This window comes from Bubalus bubalis, chromosome X, assembly GCF_019923935.1.
Source record: "Bubalus bubalis isolate 160015118507 breed Murrah chromosome X, NDDB_SH_1, whole genome shotgun sequence".
In the NCBI taxonomy this organism is placed as follows: Eukaryota; Metazoa; Chordata; class Mammalia; order Artiodactyla; family Bovidae; genus Bubalus; species Bubalus bubalis.
In genome coordinates this window covers 23805149-23819447 of record NC_059181.1, presented here as the reverse complement: position 1 = coordinate 23819447, position 14299 = coordinate 23805149, and the positions used below count along the sequence as shown (strand labels likewise).

General features: G+C 44.9%; 1 long non-coding RNA gene across 1 annotated transcript in view; it reads right to left on the bottom strand.

Moving 5' to 3' along the window:
• Nucleotides 1-3833: 3833 nt before the first annotated feature.
• The window catches only part of LOC123331785, a 30172-nt gene continuing 19706 nt past the window's right edge, over nt 3834-14299 (bottom strand). The window contains exons 3-5 of the long non-coding RNA XR_006548561.2: nt 13316-13404; nt 4781-4858; nt 3834-4214 (exon numbers count right to left, since the gene is read on the bottom strand). This is a non-coding gene — a long non-coding RNA (uncharacterized LOC123331785). The remainder of the gene's footprint in view (nt 4215-4780; nt 4859-13315; nt 13405-14299) is intronic.

Sequence of the window (14299 nt, the reverse complement as noted above, 5' to 3'; positions counted from 1 at the left end):
AGGATCATAAATTAGAACAAGTGCTTCCACTCCCAACCAACCTCATCTATTTGCCCACATCTAAAAGCAAAGGATCTAGAAGGGAGACCTAATGTGCATTTCAGAAAGGTTTTCCCTCCCCCAGCATTGTTGGCTGACTACAGACCATCATTCTGGGTCTACCTTTTCCCACATGTACAGCTCCTAAGTGCAAAGAACCGTATGAACCAAATATGCCTCAGAAGAAATAAGAAAATGCTAAACACAGTAGGTAACTATGAGTGCCAAACTAAAATGCATGCCAATGTCAAAATCAACCTCCACAGGCAAAGACTAAGCCAGGAATAGTAATGAAGGGAGAAAGCAGCTATTGCCAATGGTGTTCAGATTGAAAGAAAGATTTAATGGAGGAAAGACACAGGAACACTGCCCCCAGCGTGTATCAGGTGCCTTGGAATTGTCTACAAATAAATGGATGGATGGATGAGTTAGAATCAAAAGGAAAGGGTATATCATTACAAAAGAGGAAGAAATGAGAGGGAAATGTAGTGGCAAGGACAGGGACAGTGTTAGAGAAATTCTGAAGGCAGCAAGTCATCAGAGTTCACGCAGCCCATAGAGCAGTGGTTCTCAAAATGTGGCCCCGTGACCAGCATCATCAGCATTACCCAGGAGCTTGTTAGATACACAAATCCTCCAGCTTCCACTCAGTCCTAGTGAATAGAAATTCTGCGGATGGTGCCCAGCAACCTGTCTTCAAGCCCTCCAGGAGACTCTGTTGCACACTCAAGTACAAGAACCACTGACCGAGAGAAAGGAAGGAATCTTGTTAGGGTGTTTAGAAAAAAAAGTCTAAAGGTCTGAACCCTGGCCACACCCTAAAATCAGCTGAGGAGCTTTGCAACTACTGATGCCCAAGCTGCCCCATCGTCAGAAATTGATTTAATTGGTGTCCAAATTATTTCCCAGCTCTCCAGGAGATTTAAAGGTACAGCCGGGGCTGGGAAGCTCCGATGTAAAAGGTGAAGCGGTGTGAGAGGACATGATTCAGGAATGCTACATCAATGACCTCGAAGAGAAGGTTGGACTCCTTCTGATGTGGTGGTCTGCTGCCTTCAAAGGATTCACACATATACTCTCAGCTGTCAACACTGCTGTGCTTTTTGCACCCGCAGGGAAATAGCTTTTATTTCAGCAGTACAGAAAAACAAATCAGCGGCCAGCCCTCTTTGCCCATCCCTTGTTCACCCTGGGAGCTGGCTTTGTACAAGCAAGGCTTCCCTGCCCTGCCCCCACTGTATGGGAGCCAGGGAGGAGGAGAGGCTGCAGTTTCTTCTACTGCAGAGGCAGCAGCCATCACAGGGTCGTTGGTGTATTTGCCCCCCAGACTTCACTCAGGCGCCAGCATACACAGGCAGAGGCCCCAAGAGGTCGAGATATCTCACCACCAACTTTAAGCCATGCAACCCCTCAGCTAGTCTCCAGAGACCATCTTCTCCCAAACCCGGCCAGTGAATAAGGGTCTCCAGTGGGAGAAGAAAGGAAGCTCTAAGTCCACTCCAGCTGCCCGGGGCAACAAAAAAGGCTTTCAACTGTGTGGGAGCACACAACCCTCTCCCCCTCAGGGCTTAGCCTCAGGAGCAGCTGTCTACATAACCTAAGTCCACTTGCATCCATGGGTGAGAGGGGACACTCAAGAAAGGACAAGCCTCCAGATAGAAGGTTTCAATTGTCCCAAAGCACCATAGAACCTGTGTACCTTCATGCAATGACAGCCAGATGTTTCCCCAGTTCTATGCCTGTGCATGTGACCTCTGAGGCTACACCTAGCGGAGACGGCTTCACCATTAAAGAATACGGTGGTGACCTGACTGGCAGGTTCACATTACACAGATGTAGTAGAACAAGCAGTCATGCCTAGTCACAGAGCCTCACAATGTAAAGTATAACAGATGACAATGACAGTGATGATGGTAACCAAATCCCCACTGGAAATTTAAGTTCTCCATAAAGTTCAATTTAGCATTCCTTAAGAAGGCTAAAAGAACCTCTAAGCATTTCTGAATCTGTATGCATGTCACCTCAATAAAAAAGTGCAGGAGCACCCAAGGGTGGATGTCAGGGCAGGAAAAGGGAGAGCAGGTAGAGTGTCAGGCCTCACATTTGTCAGGATCTGAGTGAACAAGCTCTCGGGTGGGGATGGCTATCCAGAGTAGAGTTCTCAACTAGGGGCATTTTGCATCCCAGAGGACATTTGGCAATATTTGAAGACATCTCTGGTTTTCATAACGGAGTGGGGGTGGGGTGCAGGCCAGGGATGCCACTATACATCATACAATGCATAGGACAGCCTTCCACAGCACACAAGCACCTCACCCCCAATGTCATCAGTGCCAAGGTTGAGAAACCCTAGTCTAGAGAAATGGCCCCACAGCAAACAAAAACTGCTGATGGATTTTTTTTCTATAAAGGCCCAGATACTAACCATAGTTTCTATTATCATCCTAGAACGGAGTTGTTCTCCATGTTCTCCTCAAGGAGACAGACAAATAAATTAATCTTGACAGATTATCCTGTCCACCCCCAGCTTTCAAGGGAACTCAATGTCTAAATCACCCAAGACAAATACTTGTCTAGTCTCTTGTCAAGTATTTTCAGGAGTAAAAACCCCACACCCTCCCTATAGCAACTCATTCCAATTATTTGTCTTCCTAATGGACAAATTGTTAAGTTGAATCATTTGAAATTGCCAATATTTGAGTGATTCTGGCCTTTGAAATGGCAGTTTCGTGTGGTTCACCCTAACATTACTCTCTTCAACAAAAATGCGCCCCACTTCTGGAGACCATTTTCCTGAGCTGACTCTTCAGTCAGCGCCACAGGTTTTGGTGACAGTGGTGATCAGCCACTTGCCATCTGGGGCAGCTCCCTGCCCCTTCCCCACTCCCCACCCGAAATCCTCACACCCAATCTTCATTGACTCTTTGTGCAGCAAAATTACTAGGTTTTTGTCCCAGTCAAATGTTACTTCTTCTTTTTTATTTTTTGCATTTTCAGTTCTAATTCATTTAATCCTATGGGAAGGAGTGGAGACAAAAATTGCTACACACAGAGTCTTATTATTTGAGCAGATATGAAAGAAAAGCCCATATCTAGGTCTCTGGGGTCTTATTTTCATAAACAGTGTAGGTCTTATAGGTTAATATAGGTCTTATATACCATGTATCCATTTAAGTAACCTGACCTCAACTTCCTGCTATATAATTTGAAGGGAAGACTCTCAGTTATTAAATGGCTACAATGTGCCAAGCAGTGTGCTATAAGCTTTCACATACATTATCAACTTAATCTCTAAAACAAGGCTGTGAGGAAGGTATTCTTATTCTGCATCACAGATGATAAAGCTGAGGCAGCTCAAGGTGAAATAACCTTCAGTGCCAGCATTTATGAGCCAGGATTTGCATCCATGTCTGTGGGAAACCAGCGCCCACATTGTCACTATTATCCTAAGCAGACTGTAAAGCTCTGTAGAGATTTATAATTTCAAAGTGACCACTTGAAAAGTACACATTGTTACAGGCGAACTCACCTGACCTGTTATCTTTACTCTTCATTCTAGCAGAGTCCCCCTTCCCCCAAAACACAAAATTACTTCATGGTAGATATGATTTCTTTTAACATAGCCCCATCATCTCCTTTTCTCATTTCAGGATAAAAAACAAAGCAGCCAATAAAGCCGCCTGTGAGCTTTTTTTTAAAAAAACAAGAGTCTTGCTGCATCCCTTTTCAGCTGAAAAACATTATCTGTTGCTTTTCATTCAGCTCTTTCATAAAGAATCATAAATTCACTGATTAAAGATGAAATCATGTTTATTCTTGTCTTCCAAAAACACTGCTTAACGTACTTAAAATTCCCTTCATGGGAGACGTGGGGAAGGGGGACGGGGTGGATGGAAAGGCAGCAGCGGGCGGGTGCTGAGCAGGTGACGGGTGAGCTGCAGCCACCTTGTGGCTAATTGCTTCAGGGAGCGATGACCCGCCACCGGCGCTCCCGCACGTCTGTGGGACAAAGGCACCGAACCCCACCCTTCAGTCCCAGGCATCTGCTAACTGCTTCTTATTCTTCCTTTATTTCCAAGTGCAGTCAGTGGGCATTACTGACCAGGGCTATGCTCTCCATGACGGGAGAGAGAGAGAAGCAACACAGCTTCTTAAAGTTCTTCTACAATAGTTACCTGTTCAAAGTTTCACAATTTAGTGTTAGAGGCAGACTCGAAGGGGCATTGAAAGGGGCATTTCAAAGCAAATGAAAATTTCTCCTCATGGCTGCTAAGGGCAAATTCTGCTCATGGCTGGGGACTACTTTTCTCTTTTCTAGAATAGCTATGTGTTATTTGCTTGAAATCTCAAGTAAGTATATGCTCTGCACAAATGTGTAATACAGTCATCCTAAAGTACATTAATTTGATTCTAAATGTCAGTTAGACAGAGAATCACTGCATCTGTGTAGAACAGAGACTCTGACTTCTGCCGCACCCTCCACCACTAACTATAGATGTGATTTTAACCCATTCATCCTCAGTTACCTTATCTGTAAAATGGGATTACAAGATCAATAGGTTTTCAATTATTTTTCACAATGAAACATTTTTATTCTTTTCAGAGTTTCCCGAATCCTAATATGCCAGTGATCAATAGGCAGTTGCTATCTCAGCGTCTGGATAGGCAGGCCAGACTCAGCCACCACCACCACCACCATCCCCTCCCCTCCTTCAGTCTCCAAGCCAAGCCCCTAACGCACCTCTGCAGAATGGTGGGCATCAGAACTTCAAGCTCAGTGGACCAAGTGATTTCTAAAGTCCTTTTGTGCTCCACATGCCTATCAGGTTAAATGGCCAAAGTTTTTAAAAGGCAAACATTTTATGAAGACATTTTCTAGACATACATCAAACTTATCACCCTGGCAGGAAAAAGATTTCACACACTGAGCAATTAGAGAGCAATTTAATTCTCTACATTAAGCTCTGTGGCCCTGGCTTAGAATATAAGAGAAGGTCCTTTGAAGAACACTAGATGAATCACTCTTACAGAGTACCCAGAGTACTTGCTGCCCATGCAGAATCACTGAGTGTTTCCTCCAGCAGCCACTCTCATCGGCCTTGTGGCCCCCGCAGGACAAGTGAACTGGGCACAGGTAAGGCCCAATCCATTAGTGTTGAGCTCTACTCAGAACCATGCCTGTGCTGATGTCTCCTTTAAATCCAGTGCTTTCCCTACCCTACTGACAACTGCTGCCTTTATTAATGGCTGTTTTCCTGCCTGAATCATAAAATGTGTCTGCATTTGCCCTTTAGCCCAGAAACCTAATTATTGAGTGACCTGGGATGGGAAGAATTATAGTCTTTTTGATGGACTATGAGGCCCCGAGAAAGACAGTGATATGAGAACAAAATCAACAGAGTCTTGATGGAAATTAGCAAAACTTCACTTGAAAAAATATCTACCATTAAAGTAAATTAAAAATATTTTTCAAAAGAAATTACAATTCAGTTCAGTTCAGTCACTCAGTCGTGTCCAACTCTTTGCGACCCCATGAATCACAGCACGCCAGGCCTCCCTGTCCATCACCAACTCCTGGAGTTCACTCAGACTCATGTCCATCAAGTCGGTGATGCCATCCAGCCATCTCATCCTCTGTCGTCCCCTACTCCTCCTGCCCCCAATCCCTCCCAGCATCAGGGTCTTTTCCAATGAGTCAACTCTTCGCATGAGGTGGCCAAAGTACTGGAGTTTCAGCTTTAGCATCATTCCTTCCAAAGAAATCCCAGGGCTGATCTCCTTCAGAATGGACTGGTTGGATCTCCTTGCAGTCCTAGAGACTCTCAAGAGTCTTCTCCAACACCACAGTTCAAAAGCATCAATTCTTCGGCACTCAGCTTTCCTCACAGTCCAACTCTCACATCCATACATGACCACTGGAAAAACCATAGCCTTGACTAGACAGACCTTTGTTGGCAAAGTAATGTCTCTGCTTTTCAATATGCTATCTAGGTTGGTCATAACTTTCCTTCCAAGGAGTAAGCATCTTTTAATTTCATGGCTGTGGTCAACATCTGCAGTGATTTTGGAGCCCCCAAAAATAAAGTCTGCCACTGTTTCCACTGTTTCCCCATCTATTTCCCATGAAGTGATGGGACCAGATGCCATGATCTTAGTTTTCTGAATGTTGAGCTTTAAGCCAACTTTTTCACTCTCCTCTTTCACTTTCATCTACAGGCTTTCACTTTCTGCCATAAGGGTGGTGTCATCTGCATATCTGAAGTTATTGATATTTCTCCTGGCAATCTTGATTCCAGCTTGTGCTTCTTCCAGCCCAGCATTTCTCATGATGTACTCTGCATATAAGTTAAATAAGCAGGGTGACAATATACAGCCTTGATGTACTCCTTTTCCTATTTGGAATAGAATTACAAATCAAAACTACAATGAGGTATCACCTTACACCAGTCAGAATGGCCATCATTCAAATATCTGCAAACAATAAATGCTGGAAAGAATGTGGAGAGAAGGGAACTCTCCTACACTGTTGGTGGGAATGTAAACTGGTGCAGCCACAATGGAGAACAGCATGGAGTTTCCTTAAAAAACTAAAAATAGGGCTACCATATGACCCAGCAATCCCACTCCTGGGCAAACATCCAGAGAAAACCATGATTTGAAAAGATACATGCACCCCAATGTTCACTGCAGCACTATTTACAAAAGCCAGACATGGAAGCATCTTAAATGTCCATTGAAAGAGGAATGGATAAAGATATGGTACATATGAACTATAGGGTATTAGCCATAAAAATGAACAAAATAATGCCATTTGCAGCAACATGGATGCAACTAGAGATTATAATGCTAAGTGAAATAACTCAGAAAGAGAAAGACAAGCATCATATATCACTTAGATATGAAATCTAAAACAAATGGTACAAATGAACCTATTTACAAAACAGAAATAAAGTCGCAGATATAGAAAACAAACTTGTGGTTACGGGAGGTGGGGGCAGGGCGAAGGGGAAGAAGGAATAAATCAGGAGACTGGGGTTGACACATACACACTGCTATATATAAAATAGATAACTCATAAGGACCTACCATATAGCACAGGGAATTCTCAATACTCTGTAATGACCTATATGGGAAAATAATGTAAAAAAAGAGGGGCTATATGCATATGCATAACTGAATCACTTTGCTGTACACCTGACACTAACACAACATTGTAAATCAACTGTACTCCAATGATTATTTTTTTTATTACAATGAATTCATTCAATAATTAACTCAAGCAATTTTTATTGAGCATTTACTCTGGGCCAAGCACTGAGCTAGGTGTCAAGGATACCATTGCATCCTGAGGACATTGTCCCTGTCCTCAAGTCACTGAGTCTCCCACTACCACTCATGTAAAGAACTGAGTAAGGATCTTCCCTGGTGGCTCACTGGTAAAGAATCCGCCCACCAAGGCAAGAGACTCAAGTTCGATCCCTGATCCAAAAGATACCACATGCCATGGAGCAATTCAGCCTGTTGGCCACAACTACTGAGCGCACGTGCCGCAACTACTGAAGCTTGGTGCCCTGGGGCCTGTGCTCCACAACAAAAGAAGCCACTGCGATAAGAAGCCTGCACAATGCAATGAAGAGTAGCCCCACTCTCTGCAACTAGAGAAAAGCCCACGCAGCAAGACCCAGCACAGTCAAAAATAAATAAACTTTTTAAATTTTTTTTTATTTTTTTAATTTTATTTTATTTAACTTTACAATATTGTATTGGTTTTGCCATATATCAAAATGAATCTGCCACAGGTATACATGTGTTCCCCATCCTGAACCCTCCTCCCTCCTCCCTCCCCATACCATCCCTCTGGGTCTGACTAAAACACAGTATGGCATGTGCCACAATTGAGGTGAGCGGGGTACAGTGGGGTGACAAAGGACGGAGTGCCTGGCTTGGTCTGAAAAGTTTGGGAAGAGCAACTCCTGAACTAGTTCTTAAAGGGTGAGCTGGCAAAGATTATTTTTCTTCTTCCCACTGTAGCAGAAACTGCTCGTGTTCCCCTTCTTTGGGGGACCATGGCCAGATTGTATTCTAAAGTCTCCCTTGCAGCCTGCAGTTAGATGTCGCCATGTGGCTGAGTTCTGAATCTAAGCAGAAGTGATAAGCATCACTTCCAAACCTGGCCCATAAAAACCCTCTCATAGGAGCTCCCCAGTGGTCCAGTGGTTAGGACTCCAGGCTTTCATTGCCAAGGGTGTGGGTTCAGTCCCTGGTGAGGGAACTAAGATCTTACAAGATGCACAATTGAAAAACAAAAACCTTCTCACCCTCAACCCTCATATTCTTTCCCTATCTGCCATCTGACTGAAAGGAGAGGGCTCCAAGGATCTAGAGCAAGGTGATCTTCTCAAGATAGGAGAAGCTGCTGCTGCTGCTGCTGCTGCTAAGTCGCTTCAGTCATGTCCGACTCTGTGCGACCCCATAGACGGCAGCCCACCAGGCTCCCCCGTCCCTGGGATTCTCCAGGCAAGAACACTGGAGTGGGTTGCCATTTCCTTCTCCAATTCATGAAAGTGAAAAGTGGAAGTGAAGTCGTGCAGTCGTGTAAGACTCTTCACGACCCCATGGACTGCAGCCTACCAGGCTCCTCTGTCCATGGGATTTTCCAAGCAAGAGTACTGGAGTGGGGTGCCATTGCCTTCTCTGATAGGAGAAGCAGGGATCCCTGAATGCATGGAACAGAGCCCCCTCCAGTCTCAAAGTGTTTAAGAAGATGGTGGGAGATATTTATAATTCCAGTAACCAGTCGTGTCTGACTCTTTGCAATCCCATGGACTATACAGTCCGTGGAATTCTCCAGGCCAGAATACTGGAGTGGGTAGCCTATCCCTTCTCCAGGGGATCTTCCCAACCCAGGGATCAAACCCAGGTCTCTTGCATTACAGGTGGATTCTTTACCAGCTGAGCCACAAGGGAAGCCCACTGGAGTGGGTAGCCTATGCCTTCTCCAGCAGATATTCCCAACCCAGGAATCGAACCAGGGTCTCCTGCATTGCAGGCAGATTCTTTACCAACAGAGCTACTAGGGAAGCCCTTTCACTTTCACTTTCAACCAAAAAATACTGGCAAGTGGAAACTTTGTTTTCCATTCCTGACTCTTAATGAGGCAGTAGAAGCCTTTAAAAGGCATTATAAGAAATAACATGATCAGATTTGGGTTTTTTGTTAAATTTGTTTTTAAGAAAGTTCACCCTGGTGGCAATATGGAACATGGATGGAGAAGTGGGGCAAGACAGAAAGCAGAGAGAACAAAACAGAATAGTTTCATAGTAAAGGCAAGAAAAAATGTGTACCCATTAGCAGTGGAGATATTAAGAGAGGGAAAGACTTGAGTGAGGCCATTAGAAATAAATACCCATTAGATCATTCTAGGGTGGGGCAGGAGAGTTAGGAGACATATACAACTTTTGGACTCCTGACTTGTGTCAGGTTTAAATCCCACGAAATACAGAGTGTGAAGGTTTGGGGAACAGGCTAAGGAACACTTTCAGTTCAGTTGTGTCTGACTCCTTGTGGCCCCATGAACTGCAGCACGCCAGGCCTCCCTGTCCATCACCAACTCCCAAGGCCTATGGAAACTCATGTCCATTGAGTCGGTGATGCCATCCAACCATCTCATCCTCTGTCATCCCCTTCTCCTCCTGCCTTAATCTTTCCCAACATTAGGGTCTTTTCAAATGAGTCAGTTCTTCACATCAGGTAGCCAAAGTATTGGAGTTTCAGCTTCAGCATCAGTCCTTCCAATGAACACCCAAGACTGATCTCCTTTAGGATGGACTAGATGGATCTCCTTGCAGTCCAAGGGACTCTCAAGAGCCTTCTCCAACATCATAGTTCAAAAGCATCATTCTTTGGCACTCAGCTTTCTTTATAGTCCAACTCTCACATCCATACATGACTACTGGAAAAATCATAGCCTCGATTAGACGGACCTTTGTTAGCAAAGTAATGTCTCTGCTTTTTAATACACTGTCTAGGTTGGTCATAACTTTCCTTCCAAGGAGTAAGCATCTTTTAATCTCATGGCTGCAATCACCATCTGCCGTGATTTTGAAGCCCAGAAAAATAGTCAGCCATGGTTTCCATTGTTTCCCCATCTATCTGCCATGAAGTGATGGGACCGGATGCCATCATCTCAGCTTTCTGAATGTTGAGCTTTAAGCCAACTTTTTCACTCTCCTCTTTCACTTTCATCAAGAGGTTCTTTAGTTCTTCTTCACTTTCTGCCATAAGGGTGGTATCATCTGCATATCTCAGGTAATTGATATTTCTCCCGGCAATATTGATTCCAGCCTGTGCTTCATCCAGCCCAGCGTTTCTCATGATGTACTCTGCATATAAGTTAAATAAGCAGGGTGACAATATACAGCCTTGACTTACACCTTTTCCTATTTGGAACCTTTGGACATACTGAATCTGATATCCAGGGAGAGATATCTAGGAGACAGCTGGATATACAGGTCTAGAACTCAGGAGAAGGATCAGAACTGAAGCTCAAACATGAGAATCACTTGATTAATACCTGATGAGGTGGCCCAAGGAGAATATGTAAAGGGAAAAGGTTAAAATCCAGGAAACAATGAAGAGAGCATGAAGGAAGAGAAGGCAGAAGGAAACTGAGAAGGAACGTTCTGGGGGTAGGGGAAGAATCAATAAAGTGACAACACAAAGACCAGAGAAAGAATTTCGCAAGATTAAACATAGTGTTCAACAAGGTTAAATGCCATCAAATAAGAACTGAAAATTAATGACAACTGTATCAGGCAGGGTCTAATCAGGAAAAGAGAAGCCACTCCAGGTACATTTGTCAGCTTGGACTGCCATACCTAAATAACATAAGCTGGGGGGGCTAAACAACAGAAATTTATTCTCTCATATTTCTGGAGGCTAGAAACCCAAAATCAGGGTGTCTTCATAGCCAGGTTCTGGCCTGCAGATGGTTACCTTCTCACTGTGTCCTCACATGGCAGAGAAGGAAAGACCAAACACTCCGGTGTCTCTTCTTACAAGGGCATGAATCCCACTATGAGGACCCTACCTTCATGACATCATACAACCCAACTACCTCCCACAGGACCCAACACCAAACACCATCACAGCAGGGTCAGGGCTTCAGCAAATGAACACGAGAAGAGAGGAAGCAGGCAGAACACAATTCAGTCCATAGCACCAGGCATTTCAAACACGGAATGTAATACAGTGAAGGGGTGATGGAAAAGTTGAGAAGCCAAGTAGGGAATGATGGGCCATTCCAATGATTATCAACAGCAAGAAGCTACAGTCATCCCTAGAACTGCAAGACAATGAGAAAAGTCGTGCTTCCTTCTGCTGCTGCTAAGTCATTTCAGTCGTGTCTGACTCTGTGCAACCCCTTAGACAGAGCCCACCAGGCTCCCCCATCCCAGGAATTCTCCAGGCACGAACACTGGAGTGGGTTGCCATTTCCTTCTCCAATGCATGAAAGTGAAAAGTGAAAGTGAAGTCGCTCAGTCATGTCCGACTCAGCGACCCCAGGACCGTCGCCCACCAGGCCCCTCCATCCATGGGATTTTCCAGGCAAGAGCAAGAGTACTGGAGTGGGGTGCCATTGCCTTCTCCGCTAAAGTGGTGGTGGTGCTGCTGCTGCTAAGTCGCTTCAGTCATGTCCAACTCTGTGCGACCCCATAGACAGCAGCCCACCAGGCTCCCCCGTCCCTGGGATTCTCCAGGCAAGAACACTGGAGTGGGTTGCCATTTCCTTCTCCAATGCATGAAAGTGAAAAGGGAAAGTGAAGTCGCTCAGTCATGTCCGACTCTTCACGACCCCATGGACTGCAGCCTACCAGGCTCCTCCACCCATGGGATTTTCCAGGCAAGAGCAAGAGTACTGGAGTGGGATGCCATTGCCTTCTCTGCTAAAGTGGTGCTACCTAAGCCCAAATCCAAGATCACCCCAGCTCAAGTTGGAGCACTGTGCAGTTGCCCTGGAGTAACTGATACCCCAGAGGGAGAGGCTCTGTGAGGGGCCTGGAGCCAAAAAGAAGACATGGTCACCACCAGAGATAACACATGAAAGAAAGAGCAAGAAAGTGAGAAATACCCTAACTTCCCTCTTCCTCCTCCCCTCTGCTAGCGCACCCCACAGGCTGAGCCCACCTGGCGGCCAGAGGGCAATGCCAGCTGTTTCCTATGAAGTAGGTCTGAGCATGAAAAGGGGTTGGAATAATTAAGAGAAGAGTAAACTGACAAGTCAAAAGATTGACAAGAGGCATTAAGGCATCAACCAAAACTAGAGGGCCTAAATTTCTGTTAGTAACAGTCAAATGTGTGATGCCCATGAGCCTCTAAATGTGTACCTAGCACAAAGCCTGACATACAGTAGGTGTTCAGTGTTTCATGAATGAATGGATGGATGAATAGAAAATCTTAACTAGAGAGCCCTTGAGGCTGACCTTAAGTCCACAGGATTCTCATCAGACCCAAAGAGAATCTGCATTTTGGGGTCTCTACGAATGTGAAAAACTGGGTGGTAGCATCGTGACCCTCTTAGGTCCTTCCCATTCCTGATGCCTTGACTTCCAGGTCTTCCTGACAGCAACACTTTCGCTAAGTCTGCAAATGGCTTCTTTTCAAAATCTCCCCCTAGAGTGCTCATTCTAGACTGAGGCTCATTCCCCACAGCCTTGCCTTCTCAGCTCCTGTCAGACAGTCTCTAAGTGCAGTGAATTCTGAGGCCACTCCTGCCTTAGTTTATCCATTTCTCTTGCTTCCCTGGGTTTTCCAAGTGAATCCTCCAAGAAAAGCATTCTTGGAGACTTCAAATCAGGACTTCTTCAGAAGCACATAACTCAATACAGTTAGAGAAGAGTTCCTGAAAGCATGTAAACAGAAATCCACAGACTGTCTCACACACCAGTAGCTAACACTCTCCACCTGGAGTGTTGGGATCTCCCTTCAACATTGTAAGAAGCAACCCCCAAAAGCCAATATAACCTCACCTGTAGGTGGATCACACAAAACAAAGTGGAGACGAACTGGAGGAAAGAACATTATAGGAGGAAAACCTTTACAATGATGTTGCTATAATTTTTTGACAACAACGCAGAGGCTCTTTCAGTCAAGGATATCTACACCTCAGTCCTCTATCTCCTTTCCCCCAAGGTGTTCTCTTGGCTGTCAATTATTGGGAAAGAAGGCTGTTCTTTAAAAGGGTTTTAAGTGGTGTTAGAAATTACTGGAAGCTCACCTAAAAGCTCTTGGGGAAAAAAAGAAAAGAAGTCTTCATCTTCTGCTTGTGTTGCTTAAATGCAAGGTCCTCTTCTGTTTGTGTGAAAGCTGGAAGCAAAGATTGAGTACAGTTCACTAGGTTAAGTGAGAAATGAATCGCCAGTAGTGTTTCTGACCTAAGAATTCAGGGCCCTCTCTGACCTTTTTGTGAGACAAAAACCCAGCACCACCTGTGAGTACACCTCTCTTTAGAGTATCAGTGTGTCACCGCAATGTCTCATGCAACCCTGTTCCCATTGAGGAGCACCTTGCATTTTAAAACATTTACTTTATTTTAAAAAAATTCATTCACTCAAAACATTATCCAAGCACTCACCCTCCTAACTTGTGTTTTAGTCCAAATTTCCGTCCATCGGGGGAAGGGTAGTATCTGCATTATCAGTGTACCACCACTGATAGGTGCCGCATTGACAGGGTTTGCAGTTAATTGCATCATCACCATAAGTGTGCTATTTTCCACTACTGATGCTCACACTATTACTTTCTTCTTGTGATCAACATCTTTGAGAGGCCTGACAGGGTTTTAAATGATGCAGATTCTCTCAAGGATACTCACTGGACTAGCCCTTCCTAGCCCTCTTGTCCATCCAGCAAGCTTCTCCTTTTATGAGACATCAAAGATTGCCTTCAGGCCTCTGGACAGATCATTCAGGAAGTGTTGGGCAGCTCGTCTTCTGTACTTGAATACAGATCTCGTGAGCATTCACTGCCTAGCTGCAAGCACTCACTTGGTTGTCTGGCTTGCCCACTGGACTTCCTGGGGAATGATTTTGACTTCTTCTCCTTTGAATCCCCATAGCTAGCCCTTTAGTGCAGGCACAGAAAGCCCTCGCACAAGGTAAAAAAGGCTGGCCTGACCCTTCCTCTGTGATGAGTGGGTCCCCATTTCTTGCCTGGCCCCAGAGTCAGCCATGCTGGCTGGCAGCTCCAGACTAGAGCAGAG